Here is a 24414-nt window from a genome sequence, read left to right on the forward strand (position 1 = left end):
GTTTGAAGAAAAGAGTCAACAGTTAACGACTCACATTAGCTTAAGTGGCTGAAGATGCAAGCAGGATATCTAGCAGGATGACCTTCTAGATGAGTGCTTGTCTGCTTTAAGTGGGTGGTAGCAAACCTCTGGTACCTGTAGAACTTTGGCAAAAACCTCTCTGTGACTGAGGAAGCTAATGAGGACTAAATGAGCATCATGTAAATGCTGCTTGTGGTGCCTAAGTTCTCTCATGGAATCCATTATTTTTTTTTTTAAAGTTACCCTTCACAGGATATAGCCAGCATTTTAGAGTTTGTTCACAGATGGGTGGTCTTGCCACATAAAATGAACTTGTTTCCAAGCAGTTAATTGTTCTCTCTAAGTGGCCTGTTACCAGTATTTACCAGAAGTTTATTTTTTTTATTAAAAATAAAAATTACTGTTTTCATTCAGGCCCTTGATGAATGCTCCATCAGTCGAGTGTATCTGAATAGAATAGAATATGATGTATAGAAAGAATAGAATAGAATAGAAAATGAATAGAAATGATTTACTGTTATTTCTGACCATACAAATCAGTAGGAAACACAAGAAGCCATATTAGCTATTTAGATAATTATTCAACATGTCTAAGAACTTTTTCTTAAGTTTTCCTGCCCTGTGTTTGTCTGTGCCCTTAAGGTCTAGTCTGTATGTAGTTATTTTTTTTCACAAATCTGTCATTAGAAATCATAGGTCAAGTTGGACAGAATCTTGATTTGGTGCCTGAAGAACTAGAGGCAATGCAGTGTTCCAGCACTCTGAGCTCATAGCTGTTAGATGTAATAGTTGAAGTGGCTGAGAATATTTGAGCAGTTTAGTCTGTATACTGAGTTATCCACATGCATTGCTTCCTACTCAGTGCTGCAATACTTTAATCTAACCTCTGCTCTGAGCTCTGCTTGAGCACAAGTTGAGACCTTGGTGGCTAAGCTAGTCCATTTTAGACTTGCAAAGCAAGTTCCGTATCATCATGCAAATGGTAAGGATGGAACATCTTTTTATGGTCATATATTCTGAGATTCTAATGAGTAAATGGTTATTCCAACACTATATAGTTTGTTTTCATCACACTAATTTCCTTAGTTCATTTTTTAAAAATAATTTTGAAGAAATTTTCAGGGACCAAAGCTGCAAGGATAAATTCCTACTGCAAACTTTGGAATCAAATATTTTTGATTCCATAGTTATAGCTTTTATTTGAGGTGATATGCATATTTATTTTAATGTTATCTTTTTTTGCAAAAAGAATTCTTGTTTTTTTTTTGTAGTGATAGAACTAATTGCTATCAGAATAACAAATTAGTCTACTGTATCTGAAAGAGTTACCTAAATGTATTACCCTATTTTTTAAAGAAATGAAGTTCAATTCACTTACAGCAGATAATAATCAAATGCTACCAAGACAATTTCATACAGTTTTCTGAGTTATAAAGCACTCCTTCACCTTCCTCTACCGATAAAATTGGGGGGTTTTGTACCACTGGGTTGTGAAAAACTGGTAAAGCTTTTACTTTTGTATTCCCTGCCAAAGACCTGTGCTTGTGTTTATGCTTGTGACTGTGTACTTGTGTTGAAACGTGTAATTCGTTCTGAAACCAATTTCTCCTATTTATTTCCTTGGAAACTACAACAGCAACAAAGAGCAAAACTACACTGTTTGACGGAGCAAATTCTCAGCTACAAAATGGTATTTTTCAACAGTCACCACTATTAGCTATGCTTTTTGGCAATGATGGATTATTGTAGGCTACTTCAGAATTTATTTTGTCCGATTGCAGTACCTGAAATCAAGTATTTCCGCAGTCTGTGTGGTAACTCCAAAGAGAGCAGTAGGTTGGATGTAATATCTTTTATCCTTACCTTAAAGCTGATGTCTACAGAAGGCCCGTATTTGGTTGTCTCCTTTAAAAGTTTTTTGCAGAGAGGATGTTGGTTCTCTATCTGACTTATCACTGTTTCACATAAATGAGCTTATATTCTGCGGAATATAGGTGAATATACTGGGAACTAAGCTGCATGTATAGTCTTATACAGAAACTTGTCAACCTGTGGAATCTCACATGCATCTCACAGGCACAAATGCTGTGTAGCTTTCTGAGCATCCTTATTGTACGTAGTGGGTTTCTTCCAAGCAGTATTGAGAAGCTGTAACTTGTCTGAAGGAAAACCGCAGAACATTTTAATGAAGTTCTGGTGTTAAGTATGACATATCAATGGTGTTTTACTGAAGATTCTTAAGATCTGTTTAAGCTGCCAACAAGTGTCTAGATATTCTTATTTTCATTATCTTAATATAAAGAAGTAGGGTTTTGTTTTGTTTTTTTTTTCTTACTTAGAGCACATGTTGTCTTGGTTCCCCCTAGAAGTGTTAGTTTGCTGTCTTGGATGTTAGCGTGTGATCCATGTCATGTTCTGTCAGTAAAACTGAAATGCTTGACAGGCCTGCTGGTGGTGGAGGCCTTTAACAATTCCTTGTTGTGTGACAGACTTTGGTTTCCTTAAAGACTCTCCCATGTTTCCACGTGTTTGAAATTATTCAGGTGATGGCTCCTTGAGATTCAAGGACCTGAAAAAGCCATGGATGGTTTTCACATACCGGGCTTCAGTTTTTGTGTTCAGCTTATTCAGAAAGTAATTTTGATAGCATCCAAAGACCAAAGGAGTTTGAAGTTGTGGTACTATACCAGGAACTTTTTGATTTGTATATATAAAATAGTATGATATATTTAAATGAAAGCATTCCTGAAAGTCATTCTCACATTTGAGTTATTCTGTGAAAAGACAGACTGAGGAAATACTTGGCCTTCTGCAGGAATCTTAGAGGGGGGAGGAGGAAGAGGGTCACCTGTCAAAACATGAACTAATGGTCCTGCGGCACTGGCAGGAGGTAGATTTCACTGGTGCTTTTGTCGGAGAAATTGAAGTCTGGGCAGCATTCCCAGGATCGGTGTTATGATAAGAATGTGCTCCTCTAGGTCTGTGTGCCAAGTGATTGCTTACTGTTGCTTTCATCTGCACGAGGCAAACCACTGTCCAAGTGACAAGGCCCAGTGAGGTTCTGAAATGCTTTGGGAAAGTGGACTATGAAAGTTAACTGATGACTAAACAAAACAGAGCCTAGCCAGTTTTTGATGATTTTCTGAAACTTAGGAAGAATGGGAAGTATGTGATTTCACAGCTAGCCTTATGTTTTCAGGGGTGTCAACTGCAGCAGAAGGCCGTGTTAGCTGTGGGAACGGTCTTCAGTGTTCTGAGAGCTCAGACTGGGTGTGCAGTGGAGTTTTCTGGTGGATACCGCCACAGTTGAGGTAAAAGAGTTGTTTTTTTTAGATCTCTTATGAACAGAAGCACTTCTCAGAACTGTTTTGGGTACTTGGAGAGCTTTGGGCTATGATGAAAGTAGTTGTTGTACAGCGCAATCTTTAATCCAGTTGGTTTAGTAACAGAGCTTGGCAAATCAGATTCTGACTTGACTTCTTCATGCTGGATGAACCATCCAACTTTGATGTGTCACCAATGCTGTAAGCTGATGAGATTGCCTTTGGGAATGGCCTACTGAAGAACTGCTTTTGATTTAACAACAAGCTGCTGTCAGATAGCTTTCAGTCTCAAAGTCTGGAGAATCAGCTGATTTTTCACTCTCTTGGCTCATTGGACCTGTGAGTGAAGAATATTTGAGACAACTGAAAGATATACTTCACTGTGAGCACGGAGCCTGCTTGCAAAGCAGCTATAGATGATTAGCCCCATTAAGTCTTCTGGGTGACTCCAGATGGTGTAGGTATGCCAGAATGAACTGGTAATGATCTCCTAAGAAAGGTGAAGATTTAAAACCTTTCTACTGTAGGAAATTACATCTGCTGGACAAAGTAAGAGCCTAGTAGAATTTTCTGTTCTTTTTGCCAAGGCAGACTTCTGTTATGGATCTGAGTCAGTATCACAAGAGGTTGATGTCTGGATTCTTGTCATGACCCCAATAAAAAACTCATAGTGTGACAAGAAATTCTGAAGGGTACGGTGCCTTGTGATGTATATATGAGTACATTTGTCACGGCATAAAACTCAGTCTCTCTTTCTGTCTGTCTCATACTGCACAGGTCAGCCTCACTGAGGAGCTTATTAAAATTAAATTTTAAAATTAGTTTTCAAGGGGATATATTTTTATTGAAGTGGGAGATTGATCAAAAACTGTCTTCTCTCAAGGATTGGATAAAGGTGCTTGAACCATTTTTCAGGCTCTTTAACATCTTGCTACCTGATGTTCAGGCTGCAGAGCACTAAGTTTGTTCAGCCCTAGCATCACTTCATTTTGTGTATTGGTCCCATATGTTTTGAAAGGGCTATTTGTTTACTAGAATGCTCATATATACCTTTGTTGTTCCACGGACAACACCACCAAGCCTCAGGTGTGCAGCAGGCCATATTGTTTTTGTTCTTCCAGCTCAGTGTGGCTTTTCTCACACTAAAAAGGATTTCCTTAAGAAATTCATAGCCTTGAACGTGAACTTCGAAATAGTACTTGAAATTTTGGTATGGCAGCTTTTAAAATTTCTACTCAAATTTTACAGCTATATTAGACTTGTCATAGCAGTATAATCTCTGTTTTCATCAGTTTATAGCTTACAGCAGCTCTGGCTACATTTTCCAGTGGCAGTCATAAGACTGAAGCATCTTCCGGGGTACTTTCATTCAGTCTGGACCTGCAGTGTATTTTCTGTGTTCACAAATTTCTAATAAAAGCTTTTTTTTTTTTTTTTTTTTTTGCCTGTGGTTTACCCTAAAATGGATAATTCTGTTTCTGAGACCTCTCCTGTCTGTTGTTCAAGAGAACTGTCAACTAGCTATGGGCACTCCAGCACTGCTTACAGACATGTCATTGGCACCACCTGCTTTCCCCATTCTCCCCTTTGTTCACACTTCCATAAATTTTATTGCCTCCTTTTTGTGTTTTGTTGATTTTTATTTTTTTATTTTTATTTTTGTTTTTGGTCCAGTATCACCAAACCCATGCTTACAATTTATAGGAAAACAAGATTCTGCTTCAGAAATTGGGACGGAGGTGTGACCAGTTGACTGGTTAACCCAGCAGAAGTGAAGTAATGATGGAGGCTGGATTAGTTGAGAAAGGGGAAGATCTAACTGGAAACTGGAATTAATTGAGGGGTGTTTAGCCCATAATCTGTACCAATGAGTCCTTCTGTGATCATGTCCATAACTGCAGTTGAGTTACTGTAACTGTTAATATTTCAATGAACATTTTTCTAAACTTATGTTCCTTACATAAACATGAATTTGCATGTAAAATGCACACGACTTTAAGAAGCTTAATAACAAAAATTTCTTTGCAAGTATTTGCCATCTTCATCCTTCTTTTCCTAAGTTTCATGGTAAGTCAGATTTTGTTAAAAGTTAGAGCCTTCCTTAGCATCCTGTTTTCTGGCAGTTGTAGGCTTCCTCTGCACTGACCATTGCTCTTTGTTTCTGGGCTACAAGCGTGTTTATTCAGCTATAGATTTGTCAGATACTGGATTTTAGCAGCCACATAGCAAAGCCCTTCATCTACTTGATGATTGTTTATTCTACTCTAAAATTTCTAGCTTATATTAAATGTTCCTTTTTTAATTCTCCTTGAAATAAAGGGTAATTCTCACTTTTCCCCAACTACAAGAAGATGCTTTGGGGATGAATAGGTCATTTAAGATTTAAAATAAAAATTAAATATCAAAGCTGAAAGCTGACAAGATAGTGTCTGAGTTTTAGCTGGGATGGAATCATTTTCTTTAGAGTGTCTGCTATGATGTCTGCTATGATTAGTTTCTAGGAGAAGAACAATGTTGATAACACACTGATGTTTATAGTTGCTGCATTGTACAGGGCCAGGGCTGCTATCAGCAAAGGTCCCAAGGAACTAGGAGGGAACAGAATTAGTATTTCTTCCTATCTGTGGGCCCGTGCCTCAGCTGTGGAGAAGCTGTCCCAGGAATTCCAGCAATTCGAAGATGCTGTGTCTTGCTCCCCACCTGTACAAACCAATCTCAGCTATTAGAAGTAAGCGCTCCTGTGCTCAAAGGATATAGTGAGTGCAGTCCATGTGCCGTCCTGTGGTTTCCCCTCTGTGACCATGGGGAGGGTGTGAGGAAGTGAGGTGGAAAACCCACCTCAGCCCTCAGGCACTGGTAGCTGTGGAAAACTCAACAGGGAGTCCTTCCAGGCTGGGTGTTCTAACTGTTCCCTGTGACCTGCTGCTGACTGCAAATTTACACTTATCTGGATTAACAAGTATATTATAATTAGTATATTAATGTAATTCGGGTGTCTTTTTTTTCAGATTGAGTGGTGACATTCTGAGTTAGTAGTGTATGAAGAATTCAAATTTAATCCTGTTGTAAAAATTTCCAAATCAATCTGGATTGACTAGTGTGAAGTGCTGAGAGCCCATGTGCTTTTGAAGCTTAGTGTTTCTTGTAGTCACTGCAGTAGATAAAGTTCTAATGAAGTGAAGATGCATTGTGAATAACTTAGTAAATAGCTTGATTTGTAATTGATGACATTTTTCTGCAAAATGCCACTGAGAATGACATAAAATAGTTTGAAAAACTACTGTTAGCAGTTGAGCATTCTGGATAACAATAACGTAAGTCACTGCTTTTTATAAAGTTAAGTACATTCTGACGTAGCATCTCATGCTGATGAAGAAATTGTGTAAAAGTAACAGAATGAGGTCACTCAAATTAATATTAACTTCACTCACCTCTGAGATTTTTGTAGCCCTCTAAAAAAAAAAGAGGCGATGAATTTGATGTTGACACACAAATTTAATAAGTCATGAAAGAGGCTGTGCCCGTGTTACCCAGTGATGTAAGAGAATCAGATCTGTCCAGAGCAGAGAACCTAACAGGCACTCTGTAGAGGTTGTGAAGGTTTTACTTGAATATCTTGATTAAAGATAGGGAGGGAGATGGATTTATTTTGCAGATACAACGCATCTTTGCATAGCAAGAATGTATTTTTCTATTCTGCCATGGAAGAAATAGCTGTCAAGTGTCAGCCTGTCTGCTCAGTGGAGACAGTTGTCTTGAAAAACTGATGCCATCCGATACTCAGGGTGGTTTCGGATTGCCATTTTGCACAGATTTATTATTCATTACCAGGACTATTAAACCTCAGTGTGTTAGGAGCAGTACTTATAAATGGACGTGGAGACAGAAGTATTTTGACCTTGTGATGATAATGTTCTTATGGAGCTTAGAAAGGAAACAGGAAGTGGACACAAACTTCTCCTCTGCTAGAAATCATGTGGGTGCATGCTTCATCCATCCCTTTTCCTAATGCTGTTGGCCTTCACATTCAAAAATAAGGCATTAAACTACTAGATTGTAAGATTGGTTGTATATTTTTAACCATCTATGTTAGTGATGTTTGAGCTTCTGTTTTACTGTCGAGGTCATGTTTGCAGACTGGAAGTTCTTAGTGATAAAATTCTTGTGTGCTGTTTCTAAAAGCTTCAGATAGAAAAGAAACATTCACAAATTGTGATGTGATAAAATGGGAAGAGCTGGCAATATGTGCCACATGCTCAAGTTGAAATCTAAGTAGAAAAGCTGATAAGCCCAAAATTCATGTTATGTTTGAAAACCAAGGGCCAATTGACACAAGTCAGGCTTGCTCTCAACTGTTAGAACGCTGCGTGAGATCCTGCCCCTTGCTCTTCTCTCATGTTTGGATGTAGGCTATTTCGCAGACGTGAACAAAAAATCAAACTGAGTATTTTATTTCCAAACTTCTGGCTTGCTTTTTCTTCTGAGGAGCAATCATGCTTGTGTGTAACTTCAATAAACCTAGTGATGCTTTCTCAAAATACTGGAGTTGCTTATGTGATGGAACCAGCGGGGTCATATTAGTGTATTTTTGTTGTGAATCTGCAGTCCTGAAGATTCTTGAGTGTTTAATAAAGGTTGATTGGAGCATTATTTCTTTTTTTTCCCATTTGTGCACATCAACGTTCAACTCCTAATCTGTTTTAGAAATAAAATTGGAGAAACTGAGTGGCTTGTAAACCTGATTGCTGGAAGACAGGTGAATCTAGGAGTTACTGGTTGGTAATTGGCAAAGATGAGGAAGGCACATAGGAAACTTATTCATAGGAAACCTACCTAGAGGGACTCATAGCATCCCTCCTCCCCAGGATCTCCCATCATCTACGACAAACCCGTATGTCACCTAAAACACTGAATTGAAAATGCTTTTCAGTACAAATATTACGTAACTATACAACTGCTAGAAGTGTAACAGTCTAAAAAGTTGGATTTTTTTTCTAGGAGCAGTTCATAATGGCAGATGGCTTCCATTATTTCGGATATCAGTATCTTCAATATGTAGTTGGCTTTATGTTCTATAAGATGTCAATACAATTTCTTTGGATAACTCGTAAGTAAAATTTTTTTATTTTACAGATTCATAGAAATATGCGTTTCCATAGTACCACCTTTGAACTAATGAAGTGGAAATACAGATGAAAACAGTCTGGAGGAAGCTTGAAGTACAATATAGTTTCATTCAGTTTCTTAATTCTGAAGTAAGGTAAATATATCAAAAATATTTTTAATGTTTCTGGAGTAAATATGCGTATGATAAGCAGCCACCTTATCTTTCCTTTAAAAAATTTTAAAGCTGCTGCTGCTTTTTTTTTTTTTTTAATGCTGATGACAGTGTTTTTAACATCATGCTGAAACTGCTGTTTGGTCTTCTTTCTGTTCTGTGTATCACTTAAGAAAAGAAGACAAATGAGTATCAAGTACAGGCATTTATTTTACTGAGAGAGATTGGAAAAAAGTTACAACTATACAAATTCTGTTTGCTGTAACCTGCCAGGTTATAGTCAGGTCACAGTTATAATTAATCTTTTAGTGGAAGTAAATGACTAGTTTTGCTGCTAAGTGACAGATGCCTGTTGGCCATCTTGTCCTCTGGCATAGTGCCTGATGACTACAGAGTTTTATTACATTGTTTTTTTTCTAATTGTTACTGCTATTAGTAATGGTTTTTCATACTAAATTCCACTGCCTTAATATTTTGAAGTCATTCCTGTGATTGATTATGAATGCTGTGCGTGGGGTTTTGGTGTGTTGTTCCAAGTTTGCTGTTTTGCAGTGTCTGAAGCTTTTTTTCCTTTACGCAATTAAGACACTGATTACAATCATCCTGTTATGTTGGATTTTGACAAGTTTCAGAATTCTCTTCTGCAACATTAATTCAGTTGGTATTGGCCCTTCTATCTTCTCACTGTTGTTGCTGAGGCAATGCCCACATACAGCGTTCAGATCTGTGACTCTTGGCCCTTCCTCTCTCTTTTTCCCATTTGGGTATGAACATTGTCTCCTAAGAGATGGAACAGCTTCAGAGACTTGCGCTCTCAGGCTTCACCAGTCATTATCTGTTCTTTTTCAAAGGAATTTTGCTTCTTGGATTATGTTAGTTCTGTAGCTTACGGCCCTTATTACAAATTCACCTTACATCTCTTTTCAGGAAAATAGAAATTCAGGTACAGCAGCACTATCTCTCTTTCACTTGCAAAGATCAGCCAAGGGAGGTTGAAAGGAGTTTTTATGTTTGATATATCCTACTTAGAGAAACATATGGTTTTAGAGAAAATCCTGCAAGGAAAGGATCAACATAGTATTTGACTAACCTGTATTTTTTTTCTTCTACTGATTTATTATTTGAAAACAGTAACTTTCTGCACACCATAAACAAATTGACAAAGCTCTAAAGCTTGAACTCATGCTGGGAAGTGCAAAATCTGTAGTCAAATCTACAGTACGTCAGGTGAGCAAGATCCTAATCTGGTCTACATGGGACACGTCTTGATTTATGTTAGCTTTTATAATCCTATTTTACTCAAGTTTTTGTGTCTGACAGTACAAGAAGATAGGCAAGCTTTTATTCTTTTTTGCATTTAATCACATGTTCCTCATATTGGAGAAAGGATAATTCAAAGACCAGTTCTACTGTGTTTCTTGCAGCCAAAGTAACCTTAGATCTAGCACATTTATGCACTACTAAAAAGTTAAAGGGCAGTGCTGAAAATAACAGGCTTTGCATTGACACAAAGCAAAAAACAAATTTACGCTTATTTTTTTTCCTGTGAAGAGGAGCAGATCATCTCTCATCCAATGACAAAGACAACGGAACAATACATAACAGGCTAGATACAAGGAAAAAATCTTATACAGTGAGATTGGTGAAGCACTGAAACAGGTTGCCTAGTGTTATGGTTGATGTCCCTGGAGACTTTCAAGGTGAGGCTGGATCAGGCCCTGGGCAACCTGGTGCAGCTGTGATGTCCCTGTTCATCGCAGGGGAGTTGGACTAGATGGCCCTCAGAGCTTCCTTCCAACTCTAAGGATTCTATGATTCTATAATTTTTTCTTTTAAATTGTTACAGAGTTCTCTCAAAATGTGTCACTGTCTTAAAAGATCTCTCTTTTGTCCACCAGAAATAACAGCTTCTCTTCTCAGCATGGAATTCCACAGAAATATCACAGCAGAGATTGTGGAGAACTTTTTCATGCTAACAGGAGACTGTATACGCTAGGGGCTGTCTGTAGCATTGAAGAACGTCATTAAACAGGACAGAACCACAACAGCCAATGAGAAGAATGATAAATGTGTGGAATTGAAAGGATAATATGTGTTTGGAGTTTTACAGGAATAGAGAACCATTAAGGGTGGGGAATGTGTCATCACAGAACAGTTCTTTCATCCTATTGCCCACTGTTCTCAGTGATCCCATTCCTAACGCATGTAGAGCTGATTCAGAGGAAAAGGGAAAACTTTCATGAAAAATCTCTCTCCTTTCATGTAAGAGACCTGAGAGAAAGGTACTTTTTCAGAGACTGCATATGTAGATTGGTTGAAATAAGGAATACCAGTAAATATTTATGCCTTTGAAATAACACCTGTATTTTCTTCTTAAGCATCTTTAAGATACTGTCCTTATTTGAAATAAGCTGGAAAACAGGCAGATGCCCTTCTATTGCACAGTGGGAAAAAGAAATGGACTTTTTTTGCCAATATTTGTTTATTTTTGTTCTCTGATGAAGCTGGGCAAAAACTGTCATGTGGCAGAGCACAAGTAGATGCACTTGGACTGAAAACTCCAGATGAAATACGCTTTTAAAAATAGAATGGTGGAGAAAAAAATAATGCCACAAAGCCATAAAAACTGCACAAGTTACTTCCTCTCCCCCTCCTGTCCCTTGTGCACTGTATTTTTCAGTAGTTAGATTATTAGCAGTAGATGGAGAGGGGAAGTTGTTTGATGCTTTTCTTGTAGGTGAACAGATAATCTGACAAAAAGTAATACAGTACCATTATTCCTCAAGATTTCACTATCTTGACACAGCTTGTATAATTTTTACTGAAGATTTTTACTTGAAGGTCAGAAAGCGTGAAAATAAAAGAGGGCAAGTCTCTGCAAGTCTGAACCAAGCAAACCCAGAATTTTTTGCTAGTCACTTCTGTTTTTATGTGTTCTATCTTCTCTTTTCATTCCTTTTGTAATTTAATTTTAATAGCCAGGTAACAGACAAAAGATGAGAAATCAAGGTTACTAAAGCCAAAAGAGGGAAAGAATATAAATACTGGCTTTAGATGGAGTGTATCATCCCAGATGTTGGTCAGCCAATTTACTCCCTAAGTGAGATCAGCCTGTAGTGTTGCATTTCACACCATGAAGTGCTTTCAGTTGAATTTTTGGCGGGGGCATTTTGACACCCACAAAACCCTGTGAAAGTGAATGCTTTAATTGTAAATTTATGCTGTGAAAAAGATGATGTTATCATCTAAAACTTCATTTGTCACTTCCTAAGTGGTATACCAATTTGTGATTAAATCTTTTTGGCTATCTCCTCTGTGTTAAGGTTCAGTGAAGCATGTCATGCATCTCTGACAGCTGTTGACCTCTCAAGATGAGGAATAATCCTCATTTATTTTGGTCTGTGATTAATGCAGAATGTCTTTTTAATATGGCATTTCCTTGTACTTCTTGTAGCTGTACCTTATTTTTGGGGCTCTAAAATTCTCTTGCTTTTACTTAGTAGGGTAAATACCTACTTCTTGATTGTAACTGTGAATTTGTGCAAGTCTTCAGCATTTGCATGATGTAAATGGAGAAATGTGGCATGGTATACTGCACTTAATCAATATGGCCGTACGTTCTTAGTTACCTTTTGCAAGTATAGTCTCCTGTGTCAAGTTGTCTCTTTATTTAATATAAAGATTTTGTTTGTGTGATTAGTTTTTCTTCAGGGTGTTGAAAACAACTTGGATTACTTCAATATATATTTTCCATTAAACCTTAAAATACTCACTTAATTCATCTTGCCTTTAGGAGGCAATAACTAGAAGATCAAAGACCTCTGATCTAGTGATGCTTAACCAGCAACTTCAGTTGACAGTTTTAGAATAAATTCCTACTTTTCAGCTTCTATTGCCTTTAGAGTCACCTTTTTCCCCTCCCAGGCTGGTGGTGATAGGGCTATTTCATCTCATGTGATGGAGCTTCTTCATTTAGTAGCCAGGATCACGTCAAGTGTTTCAGAACAAAATCTTGAAGCTATGAGATGTTTTTCTTGCAATGGTTTTCTTATTAATCATCAAGATCTCCTCTGTTGAATAAGGAAGCAATTATTCTAAAAGGTTGAGGTAGTTGTCTTTGAATTTTCTTGGCAGCAAACTATTGGCTAGGAGTTAATTCTATAGCAAACAGGCTCAGCCACTTCAGACTCAAACCACAAATGGGAAATGCAGGTCAGTATGCTCATAGCATTTTCCAGGAGTGGAGTAACCAGAAATCCGTGTCCTCTTTTTTATCTGCTGATCAAAACAGGAAGTGCCAGTGATTCCACTCTAGAGTTGTTCACTTCTGATGCATGCTGTCACACATCCTTTGGAAAGTAGTGTGTGTCTAATCTGTGATCGGTGTCCTCTTGACAGTACTTCCTTTTTTTAGATCCATTTGTCCTAGTTTCACCCAAGTTGTTCAGTAGTATGACCATCTTGCTCTCAGACAGCGTAACACATGGGACTTCCTGATTGCTGGACCAAGACTGTCAGGAAGATCAAGTTATGCTGTTCTGCAGTCCCTTTATACTCATTTTTATGTTGAACCTGTTAAGCTCAGAATCTCCTGTTGAAAGTCTGGTGAGTAACAGCTCTTAGGAAATCTGGGCAAGTTCCTGTATAGCAAGAAGAGGCAGTAAGAGTGGTGAGCTGCTGGGCACAAGCTGCCCAGAGTGGTGGTGGGAAAACCCATCCCTCAAGACATTCAAGGTCAGGCTGCACCATGGTCTGAGCAACCTGATCTAGCTGTGGATGTCCGTGTTCATTGCAGGGGACTAGTAGACCTTTAAGGGTCCTTTCCAACTCAAACGGTTCTATTATTCGATAAGGTTGAATTTTATATCTTATTTATCTATCTGGGGATGGGAACTTAATATGGTAGAGTGGAGAATTAAGGATAGGAGAAGTATAGAGGGAATGCATTCATGGAACGATCTTAAGATGCTTTTGTTGATGGGAATGTATTTTACAGACAGTATTATGCAGTTAGAAGCATTCCTGATTTTCTGTTTTGGTTGTTTCTTGACTTGGTTAAATTTAAACATTTAAATGAAGAATGGTAAGATGTAGTTATGTTCTAAACAATAACACAAGGAACGTTTTGTTTTCGTTTGAAGTACGGCTTCTCTTTCTTCCCATAGTGCAGTAGGAAATGGCTGGTTTCCTTGTTTCTGAGATGTGGTATTCTTAAAAAAATGAAGAATAAACAGTAACAAAGTCTTGGTAAAGAAGGCTTATTTTTTATCGTGTATTTCAAAAATGTTTTGTGCTTACAACACAGTACAAGATTTCAGAGTTTTGAGTAATTGGAGTATTTTAAAACTTAAGTAGTCAACTTCAAAACTTCATAGAAATACATACAGTGGAATATAATCTGAGTAACTAGGCAGTAAATATTAATGTCTTGGTTAGTTATCTGCTATTTAAATATCTGCCTTTTTTTTTTTAACAGGAAGGTCTGTTAATGCTATAGAAGGAGGATCATTTGTTGATAAGTTATTTAAAAAAAAAAAAAAAAGCTTTTTGTTTGCTATGAACTGACTCATGATAATGTCAGTAGTTACTTCTAACAATGTAAATGCCAAAACGTAACGCTAACTTGGCTGTATTTATCAATAATGTGAAGGGCAAACTAACAGGAAAAAAGGCAAGATTATGTAATCCGGAAAAAATATAAAGGAAGTACACAACTCCAGAATGACTGATTAAGTCAGGATGATGAAAGACAAAGTCATTTGATCCATTTGGAGTGAATTTAAGGTAAGGAAAATATATTCCTGTAGGATGAGCAATGTCAAATATTTCCTTTAGTGGAGGTAAAAGGAGTCTTAGAAAAATTATTGCATATCTGCATCTGGAAGGGGGTGAGAGACTGTCATCTTGGTAAGCAGAACCTGTTACCCACCTGTTCTTGTGAATGTGGTGGCTATCACATACAGTGCATGCATGAAGGCAGTAGGATGGATGGCCCTGTCTTGAGTGACTTTGTGAATGCACATGGTAGAGCGCTGCTTTACAGCTGAGGACATAGAGGACGTGGCCTTTGGAGTTTTTGCCTCTGTGAAAACATGTTGCAATAGTGTTTAATATGTATATTGAAAGAGTAAGCATGTGAATGAGCAAATGGGGGGAAGCTTTAGCCTGTATTTGTGCGTTTTGTATACATACTTCTGAAGAAAATAGAAGCTTTGATGTGTATGACTTTTAGCTTGACTTTCCTGGAAGCTGCAGGTTGCTTACACTGATAAGGAAGTTTCCATGCACAGGTGACTCCTTATTGTGACATATGTGAGGCATCTTGCACCCAGATTTTAAAGGTCTGTGGCTGGTCTCAGCGACATAAAATACGGGCCTGTTGGAGACAGAGTAATGCTAGAAGGGTCCCAAGAAGGTCAGAGGTTTCACAGTGAGGTTGTGTAGAACATACCCCAAAGCGTTGGACCTTTCCTCAAAGACACTGATCTTTTCCCAAGATTTGAATTACTTATTCACTTGTGTGGTTTCAAGTTGCTAGTTTTTGAAACACTGATCTAACTGGACCATCTAACCATCTAACTGGAAAGAGGAGTGGAAATACATATCTGGGAGGTGATGAAGGATTGATCATGAGATACTGTGCTGCATTTGCTAGAGGTGGTTCAGTAATGGTGAGTTGTTCTGTCCCTTTTTTTTCTGTCAAAAATAGTTCTTTATGCTCTTTAAATCACAACAAAATTTGTTCCCTTTGAATCTGTAGTTTTCCTGTAACCCATTATTTTTCCCTCACTTATTTAATTTGAATAATCAGCCTTAATTCTGACCTGTAGTTATATTCAGTCACAGTAACCAGCCCTCAAATATAAGCTTTTCTAGTTTGATCTTTTCCTTTGTCACCTTTTTGTGGACCACACCTGAAATATTTACAAACACTGCTAATGAACCTGCTCCTTTTGAAAAGCAGAAATAATCAGCACTATTTTGTTCTACCAACGCATGATAAGCTTGTGTTCTTCTCTGAATTTTCTGCCCTCAGAAAGTTATTTCTGAAGTTATTTCACATACAATTATGAACAGGAATGAGGAGTACAGCAACCTTTTTTTTTTTTTTTAAGCAGTTAATTCAAGTAATTTTGCTACGCATGAAAATTGATCGATTTTTAGTTGCTGTCATTAGAATATGAATCAATTCAGAAATCAGGGATGCACTTTGGTAGACATTTCATATCAAAAATTTCAAGATGAGTTTAAGTGCATGCAAGATTTCGAGTGATGGAGATGGGAGACAAGTGTTGAAACAAAGGGATTTTAATGCTATCGTATGATGCAGGGACAACTGATGTTTTTTCTTGAAAATGTACATGAATTGCTTGATGGGGATCATTAGTTTGAACACTGTTATCCAGCAGTCTTGTGGGGTGCTTGCATGCAGCTGTCACCTTGCAGTTGATGAACAGTGCAAACACAAGTTTTGACCTGGATTTATCCGTGGTTCTCCTCAGCAGCGAGTTGAGTTCAACCAGAACTATTTAATTTTTACATTGCATCTGTCATACTTCCTCTAACCAGCAACTACTTGGTAACTGCAGCAGTCACCGAACTGACTGGCCCTCATGGCTCAGGCTGGTGTAGGAAACATGAAGATCTAGGTTTTGCTGGGGAGAAAAAAAAAGTCAGGTGCCCCTCAAGTCTGACCCACAATAATCTGTGTCGCGCTTAAGTCACATGGTGAAGTTAAAATGAGGATTTTCTCTGTGCTTTACATTTTTTCCCTGTGCTATGATTAATACTCTTTTCCTTCATACATACATAGTGGTGAGGCTTTTTCTTCCTTCCCATTTGTAGATTTTGATTTGTTTCCATTACCAAAGCCTCTGTGGAGTTTTTCACCTTGACGGTGGTTCCTCCGTATCATACAGCTGCAAGTTCTGGGAAGTTAAGCATGTTATGTCTGGGATTGATGTTATTTTTTTCTCTCCCCCCCTTCACAGCAATTGGTGAAAATAGAAAATCTGTACACTTACAATACAGCCAAGGTGTAAGACTGTCTTTCGTGTCTAGTTGTACAAACAATGCTCTATACTGGAAGATTGGCCCTGGGTGCTGTTTGCATCTAAGAGACTGTGGCAGTCTCTTAACAGATGGCAAATGTTACTGTTTTTTCACTTGACGAGTGTTATTAACGGAGTTTGATTCCATATTGATAGTGTTGACAGATCTGAAAAGTGCATCTTTCAGTTACAGCTAGAGCCAAGGAGATGGTGATGGGCCTCATGTTAAGCCCAGCCTTCAGTCTTACAAGACAGAGGTGTCTAATTGTTTTACTGCTGTAAAAAAAAAATGGTAGTAAAAAATCACCAGGATGCTTATGGCTTATTTGGCAATGAAACTACCTTGGACCATTAAGTTATGTGTAAAGATGGGGAGGCAAGTCTTCATCCTTGACAGATAATTTGCGTGTGGAGTAGGAGTTGATCATTGAAAGGTAAAGGATTGTGAAAGAAATAAGGATTTGATAGTGTAGATGTGGAAGGATCTCTGTATGCAGTAACGGCCTTGACAGAATAATGCAGCAAAAGACAGAATGTGATGGTTACGTGAGAGTGGCTTTGAATGACTGCAGAATATCCAAACTGCAAAACTAATAGAGGTGACATCAGGAGGTAGATGCATTTATTTTCAATACTTTAGTTTAAGGAATTATTGAGACATCAGAGGAGATAGATACGTTCAAGCTTGAGGATGATGGGGGGCGAAAGAGGCAGAATGTTATTATACAACTATGTCCAAGACTTTCCTGTAATACTGAGCATGGGCAGGTTGTCATATACTGCAAGGGTCAAAGAGCAAAAGCAGGGAAACAACGAAGGTTGACAGAAGGAATATATTACAAACTCAGTACCTTCTTAGATCCCTTAGATATGTAGTGTTACTTTCTTACCATATGAAGAGAAAAGGTGACTTGAAGAAAAGGAAAAGAATAAAGATGAAAAGAACATTTTAGCTAGAAGTGTTTTAATATAAGAAGAAAAAATACAACGAAGAGAACCAATTTACATGTTGACATATTGTCCTTAAATCTGCTGTGCTATGGTTGTTGAAAACCTTTTCCTGGTAATAATATCAATTTGCAGTCAGAAGGTGGTGCAACTAATGGAGAAACACTAGTAATAGAACCACTGAACTCCCAGTTGAAATATTTTAATCTGTTTTCTAGTCCTGCTTCTTGTATATTTGTTTTTGGTGAACTTTGTGTGAAAAATTTTAACAGTATTGCTTCACTACAAGGAAACAGGGGACTATAACTGTTGAAGTATAAACATTACCTTTGAACTCTGTCATTGTCCACTAATTGAAATATTACCGTTCAGAGTTAGAAATGTCTTTGAAGCTATATTTGATGAAAGTACATTGTTCAAACTTAAGAGAAGCAGTTTGTGTGCATGCCATGTTGTTTCTGTAGTTATTTAACCGAGCAAATCCACAGTGCACTTAGTTTAATGCAAATCAAGGTTAAACTCCTACTTTTGTCTCAGCAAGCCTTGCAGAATACCCAGTCAGAATACTAACGTGGTCCAAAAGGCTCAGCTGCATTCATCCAAAGTCCCGGAAGTTTTTCCCAAAGCAGTAATACTTTCTTACATGTTTCACAATTAAAAACTGAATACTGAGGATAAAAGTAGAAACTGAATGTAGCCTAGTAATAATTTTGGATAATTTATACTGTAAATATAGACTTTCTTAATATAGACATCAAATTTAATACCTGTTATTTGTGAAGTAACCGTGCTTGAGCATGGTGTGCTTTATACATAAGTACATAACTGAATTCCTTCCAAGTTCTACATGAGATAATTAATGTTGTAATTACAGAATACTTGCAGCTAGCTGGTTTATTTCTTTCTATCCTTTATTTGTGCTGAAACTTTATTTCTGCGGAAACTTTGTTAACTGCCCATGCACCAGGGCTCGCTCTCCGTGCAATCTAGGGCAGCTGCTGGTGAGAGGGCTTGTGATGTTGCTATCCCAGCCACCTCGCTCATTTGCTGGAGGTCAGTGCCTCCATGGCAGTATCAGCCTTGTGCCAGCTCAACGGCACAGCTGTTCAGAGACCAGCATATTAATTTGAACTGCCAGGCACTCTGATTTAGGCCATGCAAGACTTGCTGCTGACAATGCTTGCTCACCTCTTGTGCCCTTACTGTGGAGGCGGTCACCTCCTCATGTTTTGCATCTGGAGCCTCTAACCTTATGAAAATATTCCAATGTGAGTTCTAAGGTGGGTGGTGAGGCTCATGGCAGACAGAAGGCAATTCATGCAGTTGGAGAAAATGGTGAGAGAGGGTGAAAGGGCGCGTTTCAGCACTTTAAAGTTAGAAGGGCACAAACAAAGGTAACAAACATAAGAATTACATGCCATTTGGGAAGTACATACCTAAAATCTTGTTTCTGTTTCTTCCACTTGGAAGATTTAGGGAGCGTATAAACAGGAGGGGGAACGACCGTTTATAAGGGTGGATAGTAATAGGACAAGGGGGAATGGTTTTAAACTGAGCCAGGGGAGGTTTAGGTTAGATATTAGGAGGAAGTTTTTCACACAGAGGGTAGTGAGGCACTGGAACAGGTTGCCCAAGGAGGTTGTGGATGCCCCATCCATGGAGGCATTCAAGGCTAGGCTGGATGTGGCTCTGAGCAGCCTAGTCTGCTGGTTGGCGACCCTGCACATAGCAGGGGGTTGAAACCAGATGATGATTGTGGTCCTTTTCAACCCAGGCCATTCTGTGATTCCACGATTAGGATTTGATGGTCTCTTCCGTTACCTCCTCCTAGGAATTATGTGCTCCGTGCCCTGTCAGGAAAGCGTGCCCTTCATGCAACAGGTGACATCACAGCAGCAGATTTCACACTGCAGCATAAGGAGCGAGGGCCCTGCGGTCTGTGTTACCAGGTTTGCTCTTGTGACCTTGGTAATTACTAATCTGCACTATCGGTATTTCTGAGCCTCGTCCGCAGTGCTTGTTGAGCGTCTGATTTCGTGCTTAGTTACTGGAAGCCTTGAATAGGAAAAGGCGAAGGAAAATCTGGAGAGGAAGAAAGCAACCGCAGCCCGAGCTGTTCTCCGGGGCTAGAGGTGTTCCGGGGGAAGGCGGCATTGTCATGCTAATGCCCGGGGGCCGAGTTGCGGGGCAGCCATGCGAACAATGGCCGTGGAGCCAGAAAGTCTGCGCGGCACCTCGCCGAGCGGGGCCGGGGGGGCTCGGCGCTGCGCTGCTGGCAGCCGGCCACGGCACCGCGGTCCTCGCTGCTTCGGTCGGGCCGAGGGGAGCGAGAAGAGAGGGCTGCGCGAGAGGGCCGCCGGTCTGCTTTTCGGTATTCCGCGAGGAAAAGGGCCCGAAGCACCTCAGCGGAGCGGCTCCGACTCCTTTCTTCCGGAGCTGGAAACGGCACCGTCGGCAGCAGCGGCACCGCCCTGCGGGCGGGGCTCGGCACCACGTCCCGCGGTGCGGGGCCGAGGCGTCACTGCGCTGGGCGAGGCTGGGGGGCCGGCGGGCAGCTAAGGCCGAGGCGGCCGTGTGTGATAGTGCTCTGCCACCGCACTGATACACGGGCAGGGTATCAAATACTTGAGACTCCAAACCCAAATGCGTCCCCAGGCACGTTAGTACAACCTATGGTTCAGTAGCAACATAAGGCATTTTAAGAAAATCTCTTTTTTTTTTTTTTTTTTTTTTTTTTTTTTTTTTTTCAATTCTCGCTGACTGGTGTGACAGTAAGGAGCTAGCGAAAATGACAGGTAATAAAAGCAATGAAGGAAGAGTGATAGCGCCTGGAAGAGCGGCAGAAGGGTGATGTTGGCTGGGGTAGGGAGGAGATTCTTGTGCGAAGGGCAGAATCCAGCTAATGGCAAAAACAGCACAGCTGGAAGGGGGAAAATGGTCAAGATGAATAAAAGTGGTGTAGTGAAGTCTTGTTTGAATATGCTCAAGAGAATGTGTCGTGCTTGTTGCTTGTAACACGTGGGGGTAGAGCTGAATACCTGATGGCACTGGGAAAATACGTTTGCTGAATTTCATTACTGTTAATTTAATGGCAGAAACTTTGTAGCAGTTAGTTAATTGGAATTCCAGAGTAACAGTAAGATGGACATTGAGGAGTCCAACGAGTAGCGTCCCCAATTACCTAATTGTGCTGGGCATGGTAAAAAGTAGCTATGCTTTAATTTCTTCATGGTTAACAACTTTGTTTGTGAAGCAGACAGATACGTCATGATTTGGTAGTTTGGTTTCTGAAGTGACTTTCATCCAGCTGCTTAATATCAAGTCCGTTCTTAGCATTAACTCTTCTGCAGAAAACAATTGTTAATGTTTTCTGAGTGAACAAACCCACCACTGCTCTAAGTTCATTATAAATACATTTATAAATATCCACTGAATTAGGTTATATTATGCATTTCAATCTTTTGAGAAGCATGTGACACACTTTATTTAGTATTTCAAATTTTGTAGTAGATTGTGGTTGGTGAAAGAATATGGAAACCATACTCACAATCTTGGGTTTTAAATGTGTGAAATCACTAGTATTTTTTAAATAATGCTATATAATCTTCAGTTTAATCGAATTGGGTTTTTGGCCTTGCACAGGTAGGTGCATGAACATGTGGATTGGAGTAGTTTTTGTTGATGTCATGCAGCCAATTGGCTTGCAGTAGCCGGCAGTCTTCTTATTGACTCCTAACTTCAAAGATTTCAGTGGTGGTTTTACCTGCATTTACCTGTGTTTTTCATGTGGCACGTTTAACAGTGCTTAAGTATAGTTAGTTTATCTGTTTCAGTGTGATGCTTTTTTGTAGTTGTTACAGGCATGCCGTCCATTAACTACATAGAAACGTGTTTTAAAAAGCAGTCAGAAAAAGAAAAGCACAGAACATCAAACTTGCATTTGAATTGTTGTGTTATGGATTTGACTGAAATGGACTAAATTTGACTTTGATCAAAAGTTAACCTCAGCTCTTTTTTTTTTATTTATTACAAATAGGAATATGGAGTTAGAAGCACTCACTTGTTTCAGGGTCCACACCTTTTCTGTCACCTGCAGCTGTATCAGATGGTGGACTTAATTGTTAAGATTCTGGATTTGATTTAGTTAGATCAGCCCAAAAACCTAACCGGATTTGGAATAATCTTCTAATTTCTGCTCTAAATGCATTTTAATGGCTAGATCATACCTACTTGTTGAGACAGCAGTTTGCAGATTGAATACTTGTGTGTCTTTTCTTCTTTATTTACATGTTATGCGTTCAAAGATGATTCTTTTCCTTTCCAACTTTCACTTTATTAATCTTTTTGTCTCCATTCATAGGTCTTTCCTGTTCTCCACATAGTGTTACCAGTCCTCTGCTTATGGTGAATGTATCTGCATTGTCTCTCTTACAGTGCTGTTTCCTCTGAAAAATTTTGAAGGGGGGTCCTCAAGTTGTGTTTGCCTCTGTCTTCCAGCCACACTGCACTGATGCTTCTAACATCATGTGTTTGGTTAACTATGTCCAAGGACATCAGTACAGTACCTTTATGCATCAACTCCTAAGCTGCTTAAAGAAGAAATGAAACTTTGCCACTGTCATGTTGTTGTATTTCATCCTGGTTCTCATACTCCAGTTCTTCACGTGATTCAAATCATTTTTACATAAAAGCAACACTCAACTGAACTGAACAGTTCATGTTTGCCAGAAGAGTTTATCAACAGTCTACTTACTGACCTTAGTTCTTTAATGAAAAATGATAGATCAGGTTGATTCAATTTTATGTAAGAATTGAGATCCTTTAATGTCGTTTGAACTACGTGAGCAATTTCCATTCTCAGAACTAATTATTGTCTGCTCTGCATTGAATTCTTTACTGTTGTTCTTTCAACCAAATTAACGATTGTCTGTGTCATCATATCAGGTGTGTTTTAAAGTTCTAATATTTGTAGTAGAAAAGTTGCTGTTGCATCTGACAGTCTGGCATTCTGTTCTACTTCAGGGTTGTGTTTGAAGCTGTTTGTATGATTGAGGTAGCATGTTTATAGTTACCTAAGTCGCATCTTGCCCCCATTATGTGCAGGGACCACAATGAATGTTTTTCAATTTTGCTTTGCCAAATACATTTATCTGGTACTTTATATACTAAAGCAGATGTTTTGAAATGTATCTTGTGTGTTGAAATGAACTTAAGTTCTAATTCTCATTGTTTGACATTTCATATATTCTCTTTTTAGAGCACTATCTTGGTGCTACGTTGCGTACTGTCATACTTTATTGAAAGTTAGGGATGGTGCAGCTCTTTTGGTATTGGGGTCAAGCTGTTAAAAAACACATCTAAAGAACAATTACTCCTAGATTTTCTACTTCAAAAATCACCTTGGACCACATGACACATTTTGTGTCCTTTAGCTTGCTATTTTTGGAGTCATACAAGGTGTAAGGCTAAGATGACCATCCTGGTTCATAAATTCACAGCTGAGGTCCAATTAGAAAAAGAAAGCCACAGTTATAATAACCAAAGCATTATCTTAAATGTTTTTAGGAGGGATAATAATCTACTCTGTAGACAAATTGCACATTGATTTATGAACAAATCACTCAAAAAGATTGTAGTTTCTTCATAGCTATAATAGGAAAAAAAAGAGATTAAAGACTTTGGAATCAACTGGTTGGCTTGTGGTTTTGAATTTCTTCAGTGTAACTGAGTTGACAAACACTCTATTAGTTAATTGGTGCCTTAACACATTTGAAGCGCTCCCTTAGTTGTGTCCTTCTACACTATTAACAGTCTATTAATAGTCAGGCAGTTTTTGGAGATATTCCAGCTACTGCATACCTTGGTGTGCTACCGTGTGGCTGCAGTCTTCCTTGTTACTGGCAGTCCAGCAGCAGCTCAGGAGAGATGTAACCATGGCCCTTTGTGTTTTGTTAAATGTGGTTTTGTTGTCGTGTTTTTGTCTTGCTTTAATGAAATATATTCTCAGAGGAAGAAATTCTCACACTTAGGGGTGTGGTATAGTATATAGTTCTAGTATAGTACTAGAATAACTAGTCTGTTTTATAACATTCTCAATCTGTTAAACTATGTGGCAGTTGTATCAGTTATCAGAGTGCAAGGTAGTGTTGAGAACTAAATCTTGTCAGGCAATTTCCTTTTTCTGAGAAGGAACAATAAAGGTTTCTAGAGAACTATTTGGCATAGTTCAGCTCAGAAACTGAAATGAAAACAAGAAACGGCTCGAAGGGTGGGTGAGAAATGTCTGAAATCTGCTCTGATAGTGTGGCAGAAAAGCTCTGTTGAGTTTTACTGTGATGACTGAGAAGACTGCCCCAACCTGCCTATACTGGGTTTTTGACGCTTGTTTGTTGCTTTTGTAGCCCGGGCAGCAGAACAAGACATGTTCACATATTTCCTATTGTGGCATTTCATGCTGAATTTCTGATTTTTCATCGGTGTAGCTTAAGTTTCCCTGCCACACCATGAAGTGTTGTCATTGTGGGTACAGCAAGTTTCGTAGTGCCTGTCTGCCAGTGCCTTGAGCCAGCTGGGTTGGACTGACGCTGGCAGCGGCAGCAAGGTAATGCTAGCAATTATGTGAAGGTGTTGTGCGTACGTTTCAGGAGGACAGAAGGGAGTTGCAGTCCTGCAGGGTTTTAGTTTCCATTTTTGAGATATTCTTTTAAATGGTGATAAGCATTCCGGGGTTACAGTGATATAATAATTGGGAGTTGGGAAAAAGGATATGTTCTTTGTGTCATTTTGTTACATG

At 38.9% G+C, this 24414-nt stretch overlaps 1 protein-coding gene across 2 annotated transcripts in view; it reads left to right on the forward strand.

Moving 5' to 3' along the window:
• BMPR1A (bone morphogenetic protein receptor type 1A) overlaps positions 1 to 24414 on the forward strand; it is a 79062-nt gene that overhangs the window by 28847 nt on the left and 25801 nt on the right. The window contains exon 2 of one of the 2 annotated variants that reach the window (XM_052676658.1): positions 8478 to 8604. The exons of the other annotated variant lie outside the window; for it this stretch is intronic. The gene's annotated coding sequence lies outside the window, so the exon portion shown is untranslated. The remainder of the gene's footprint in view (positions 1 to 8477; positions 8605 to 24414) is intronic. 2 annotated transcript variants of the gene reach the window in all.

Source organism: Tympanuchus pallidicinctus, unplaced genomic scaffold (assembly GCF_026119805.1).
Source record: "Tympanuchus pallidicinctus isolate F22 unplaced genomic scaffold, pur_lepc_1.0 scaffold16, whole genome shotgun sequence".
Classification (NCBI taxonomy): domain Eukaryota; kingdom Metazoa; phylum Chordata; class Aves; order Galliformes; family Phasianidae; genus Tympanuchus; species Tympanuchus pallidicinctus.